This window comes from Lathamus discolor, chromosome 1, assembly GCF_037157495.1.
Source record: "Lathamus discolor isolate bLatDis1 chromosome 1, bLatDis1.hap1, whole genome shotgun sequence".
Lineage (NCBI taxonomy): Eukaryota > Metazoa > Chordata > Aves > Psittaciformes > Psittacidae > Lathamus > Lathamus discolor.
This window is the reverse complement of record NC_088884.1, coordinates 156889359-156896022: the sequence shown is the minus strand read 5'-3', so window position 1 is coordinate 156896022 and position 6664 is coordinate 156889359.

The window sequence follows — 6664 nt, the reverse complement described above, 5'->3', positions numbered from 1 at the left end:
TACCCTAACCCGCTGGTGTGTGCAGAGCTTTCTCAGTGTTTAATTCTTCCCCCATCGCACCCAAGTGTCAAACTTGATGCATCAGGGTGCTGTGATCAGGATCATACTCAGCAATCCTGATGATGCTGACTTTAAGGTGAGGCCATCAAATTTAGTGAGATCCCATCCCATTTTCTACATGTTACCTGGGGCTATCCTGCTCTGAGGCCAGGTCTTCCTGCCTGTGCTGCCCAAGGACACGGATGTGATTTCCTCACCTTGCAGCCCAGCTTTGAAAGGTCCCCCCCTCATCTCTCTCTGTCCCCACCAGTTAGTAATCAGCATCACTGAGCCTCTGCTGCAGTAGAGGATTTCCTTTTGCATACACCTGAATATGAAGACCAAACCCTCACAGATGTCAACATCCACATCTCATGTATGTCACATCTTCCCCCAATTCAGGGGACAGCTGGCTACTCATGCAGGATTGGGGATATCCCACATGCAGACCTCACCAGCCATGTGCTCAGTGAGCAGATCAGGCACTGCCATGTGCTGCCCATGTCTTCTATGCTCGAAGATCTTCTATGGGGCTCAACACAGGGAGCCAGCAGTTAGTGTGTTCTAACCCAAAACTTCCAGCTTCCCTCATCATAGCCCAGGCAGGGTCATTTGGCATCACACACAGTGCCCCGACAGCTCCATGCTGCAGGGGTGGTTGCTCCCCAACACTGCACAGCTACCCACGGGCTGGGAAGTTGTGCAAGGGAAGTTTCTCATGCAATCCCTGTGGTGCTTCCTGCACAAGCCACACAGAGAGGCACAGCCCCCACTACAGGAGATGCCAGCAGTCAGTCCCTGCCCAAGAGCCTTCTCTGGTACCCACAGCTTGGCCAGGGACACTCTCTGCTCCTTCAGCCTCCAGCAGCAAGGGCGATGGGCTCTCAATGTGACATTTCTCACCTTGGCTTTATAGGTTTTACAAGTCTCTGTGCAGGATGTCTGATCTCTGTCTGCGTCAGTAACAACAACCTGGTCAGCCCAGACCTGTGAGGGGCTGTCCATTCAGCAGCCTGGCTGAAGGGCTGAGGATGTGAGGTGGTGAACTTCTGCATAAGCATCACTGGAGGATGATGCAGTCCTGTGCGCTGATGAAACACCGCCAGCAGCTACCCAGCAAGACTTACTCTGTTAGAGCAGCAGATCAGTGCTCTCCGTACCACAACCTGCACCCCTTGTTTGTGAGAGCTTTCCAAGAAACCCAAGTCCCAGGAGCAAGTCCTGAGCAGCTACAAGCACACATAAACACACTTAGGAATCAGATGCTGACACCACCGTGACAGTATTTCACTTGTGAGTTTTGGCCTGACACATGGAAGAGAAAGGGCAATTGCATCTTTAAACCCCTTCCCGTGTCCTCAAAGCCACCTTTGTGGGTGAGCTACCAGAGCCCAGCTGGGAAGGGGGGCAGGCTGCTTTCCTCTCAGTTGTGTTAACTACTGGGCAGGCTGGAAATGCTCTTCTGACAGGGAAAGCCTGATGCCACTTCAGGGCAAAGAAGTACAAATGGGTTCATTTAGAAACTCCTGCCCTGCCCTACCTTAGCTTTGTCTCTGTTGAGATTAAACTCTTCTGCTAGTTGGTTCACAGAGAATAAAAACCAGTGTCATGGCTGATCAAAAGCGATGTCCTAGGCTGGCACAGGGCCCTCTTCTTGTCAGTTTAGTTACTCTTCCATGGGTGGTGAACCTCATGTCCCCAGATAAACCAGACACTGCCTTCCACCCTCAGAACCTGGCTGGCTCCATACAGGGCAGAGGCAGCAGTGGAGATGTTTCTTCTAAGAGCCTGGAGAGGACAGACATCCTTTCTGTCCAAGGCCGCCTTGACCCATCCATCCACTCAAGCTGGGTAAGTAAAGGATATGCCATTAGAAATCTCATCTGCTGACAGCAGACTTGGAATTCTGAGCTACCCAGGCATTACAACAAACCCAAGGGCCACCACAGCATCAATCGGCTGCAAGTCACCTGAGTGTTAGATGATATCCAAGAGACCCATAAGGAGAGCTACTTACTTAATATGAAACACTGAGCAGGAAGAGTCCCTCGAACACCAGCCCTCTTTGCAACATCAAGCTGCCATCACTTCAGCTTTTGCTAACTGGATGCTGTGGGGTGGAAGTCCCCATGTGAGGTGCCACCTATGGTAAGGATAGTGAAAAGGAGGGGAACGCATGAGCTGAGAGTAAGTGGACACATCCTGAAATGGCAACAGTCACTGGGTGAACTGTTTCAAAGGTCAGAAAGTCCCTATTAACTGCCAGCAGATGAGAGCAGAAAGAGCACTTGATTACTGTATCCTTAGGCTCTTCCAATGATTATCCACCACTCCACCATCACTGCCAGGATCCTGGGCTTAACAGACCTTTCCTCTAGTGCTGAGTGACTGCCATGCTCCAAGCTGAGCAAGCTATTGCAGAACTATCTTGTTCCCATTATGCCAGGGAAAATATAACGGTCCCTGGTGTACCGCATCCAGCTGTGTGACAAGACTATGGTCCTTCGGCAGTGTATTCCTGTTTTCCTCCTTCTATGGCTGAGCTGGTACCTGCAGCTCTTTTCTGGGAAAGACAAGGTACTCAAACTACATGCTGGCTTCTGACAAGTACTTCTCCTGGAAAAGACTTTCTTTCAGGCAATACAGCTTGCAAGTCATACCCAAACCTGGCTGCGTAGAGAGGAAATACTGGCCAGGAGGTAGTGCTTCCTCCTTTGCAGGCACAAAAAGCACTGAAGCATTCCTGACAGCCATGGGATACACTAGCCCATGGGCTGGGAAGCAACTGGGAATCTAGAAGCCTCTTTCAGATGCAAGGTTTTCCAGGTTCTAGGTATATGTTGACTCTCATCAAACAGCACAGGAGCTCAGGCTTTAGGAGCACAGCCCCAACAGCCTGCAAGTCAGGGAAGTACACAGAGCTTGCCCTTCAGCACCTTACCTGAAAAACCCTGTGAGCGTATGTGGTGGATGAGCCTCCTGGTCAGGAGGAGCTTTGCTACAGGATTATGGCCAGACTGCTCAACAGTTCCAGGTAGATCCTGAACTCAATGGGCAGGAAGGAGGCCGCTAAGAGCCTCCCCCATTTCATGTAAGGAGGGCAGCTCCTGAATGATACCGAAGCCAGCTTTGTGCCCAAGAAGGGTCAAGACACTTGTACACAGATAAGATAGAAAAGAAGCAAGCCAAAGCCATCAGTGCTCCTGAAGGAACACGCACATGGCTGTTGAGAGCACAAAACCTAAACCCTGTACCTGAACAAGCGGCCACAGGATGGCACCACAGCTCTGGGGAGCGAGGATGCACCGCTGGTGTCAAGACTAAAGCGTTCTTAAGGGTAGCGCTGCTCTTAAACTGCACCAGCAGAAACCTCCACCGTCGGTGCTGTGTAAATGAATAACAAAGCTCACGAAAGGGAGCTGAAGGAATTCGAGTAATAAAAAGGGTTATTACAGTCACTATCAACTAACTCAAACCACTTCTTTCTCGGGTGCTTGGATTTTAGACAGAACTCCTCTGACAATGCTTCTTACACGTAGCACAGCTCCAGGTCCCAAACTGGGAATGCTGACAGGTCAGCTGGTGGTATGTAACAGTAAACCAAAATACTTCAGGGATGGGGTTTCACAGGCACTGTATCATAGAAGACACAGAAAGCAGAAGCTGTGTGTAACTCAGAGGGACAGCTTTTAACGGCTATCACCAAGGTCTTTGCAGAAGAGAACTATGTTCTACTCAGAAGAGGAGAAAGCCATCTAAAGACCAGTGCCAGTAGTGGCGCTTCTGCTGTCTGTGCCCATAGCACTTGGGAGAGGGAAGGAGGAAAAAAGGCTGATTTCCATTTAGGTGCACCTTGGGTCCCATCCAGCCAACAGCACTGGATCAGTGCAGACGACCACAAACCTTAGGACAAGCAAGAGAAGTCATGAGAGCTGATGTCTCCAGCCCTCTGAAGTGAAGGAACAACCAGTAGTATATTTTTTACTGAAAGATGGAAAGGGGAAAAAGCAGAGAGATTATGCAGTTTAATGGCACCAAATGATGGATCAGACACTAAAACCAAACTTACATGCTGCTGCGGGTTTGAATGAACCACATTTGGAGAAGCAGTTTTCTGTTGTTCATGATATTTCTATCAGGAATGAGTAAATGTATTTTAATACCAAAAGCTGATCAGGAACCACATTCTGAGAGCCAGATGAGGGAATCTCCCCAGGTTCCTCAGGAGAAGGTCCAGTACCATGTAAGTGGTGTGAAATACAGCAGGTTCTGAAAACAAAGTTACTTCATCTACTTTAGAACAATCACTTTTATGCTTTTTGCCTTATTTTAACTTTCCTGCTCTCAGAGAAACCCTGCATGCACAGGAGCAGTGAAGGAAGTGAAGTCTGAGACAGTTTAGGTTCTAAGAGCATTAGAGATACAGGACAGCACCTGACACTGGTCTGTCCAGGTCAAGAGTTAGCATTGCAGCAGCATCCTCAACATTAAAAAGCCTACATGCTTGTACCAGCCTGTCCAAAATGTCTAGTGACAGAGTCAAAAATAGATGGGTCTGATTCTATATACACCATTCTCAGAAGACAGGCAAACTGCCATCTACCCTAATGCTCATGTGTGTTGCTCCTGAGTGATATTGAAGCCAGCTGAAGAGGAGGGCCAAGACACTTCTACACAAGTAAGAAAGAACAGCAGCACATCTAGGCACATACCTAGATGTCCACCTAAAATGTATCAGCAAGTCACTCATCTGAGCAGCAGGAAATCTCTTTGACAGAGAAATAACAAACAAAACGTGCATGTCAACCTATTCTCAAAGCTTTTTCCCCCAAGTATTCTACCAGAGCAGTTGACCTGGAACAGAATTCCCTTCCTGGCTATTTGATAAGGTCAACCCAACACAGGAAAGAAAAGCCTCACACTAGGTTTGGCCTTGCACCAGCACAGGCAAGTATAACAGCCATGTCACAGCTGGACAGAAGGAAACTGGATTGAGGCCAGACACACAATGTTGGCTTCTATGGACATGTAAGATAAACCTCCATGCTCATCACAGGATAATCTGGACCATGGAAACAGTATCTCTGAGCACGAAAATAGTTTCTGAAACAACACAAAACCCAAAACAAACAGACCCCCCCCCAACAACCCCAAACAAAAACACCACCCATCTTCCACAGCACTCTAACAGGGAAAGAAGCTACCATTGCTGTAATTTAGCTAAAGATGCGGGCCATCCACAGAGCCCGTGCATGGCATACCTTTCCTTGTGCCATCAGGTCTGTGCTGCGGCTCAAGTGCTTCAGTATATATAGGCATGCCCATATGCTGTGGAGACACATCAGCCAAGGTTAATCAGCTTTCAGCAAATCCACCCAGAAAGAACTAATGGGTATTTTGGTAAGTCTCCTACTCACAAACGTCCTAACCAGCAAAACCAGCATTTGTCAGCTTTGACATGTCGACTTTGAAAGGCATCTACAGAAGCAGATGTGACAGACCTAAAATGGATGCACGCTCTCACACGGTTCGGCTGATCTCAGGCTAGTGATCCTTATCACCAGTCCAGCTGTTAGTACAACACATAACTTGATTATTAAAAAGACTATCAGCCCGTTTCCTTAGAAAATCTAGATTTTTATTATACATACTGTATTACACTGAAAATACGTACCCAAAGACAGAGTATTTCGAATTTACAACTGTACAAAAAAAACAATAGAAAACATACGGGCTATGCTATAGATGTAACATTATACAAAATGACAGTTCTTGTTAAAGGCACCAGATTCCCAGAGGGTTCTGGCTTAACATTTTATAGTCTTATTTCCTTTTCCAGTCAGAACTTACTATGAAAATGAAATTCGCTCAAACTGAATCATGTCAAAGTCTCACGCTTCTTTCATCTAAAAAAGTGGCCTGCACTTTGACACAACTTAGTGAGAGAAGTGATCAATTTCACATGGAGATGCCAAGCAACTACCAAAGGCTCCTCCTCACTGCATCCAGTATCCTATGGTGTTTAACTGAAGATTAAATGGCAATACTACCAGAGAAAATCAAGTCAATCCTACATGGTCTAATGCAACATATCCCTGCCCATGGCAAGGGGTTGGAACTGCATGATCTTAAGGTCCTTTGCAACCCAAACCATTCTATGATTCTACGAATATTAGAGTGTTAACCAAACTAAGCCTAGACTGTTTTGTATGGAGCAACTACAGAGCACTAGAGAAGGAAAAAAAGATGATGTCAAAAAGGAAGATGGAATCTATGATCAGAACTCTTGCTCAGCATCCTCCTTGGGCTCACCTTCTTCATTACACTCATTTTACCTTTCCTGGTCCTCATGGCACTCAGGAAAGAAAACAGAGCCTGAAGAAACCCAGTACTTTGCTGTAGCACACATTGTTAAAGAAGCCTGGCTATGGCTATGCATGTATGTGCTCCTTCTCCCCCAAGAACAAAAGCTTTGGGCAGGACAAGCCACTTTCACTGCTTCTTTCTCCAGTATTCTATACTCTAAAAATCAAAACAAATCAATTCATATTATGCCTAGGCTTGCATAGACAGGTGATTCGTTACAAGCAAAGGCAAGAGAAGCTGGGACATCCTGCCTTGCTGA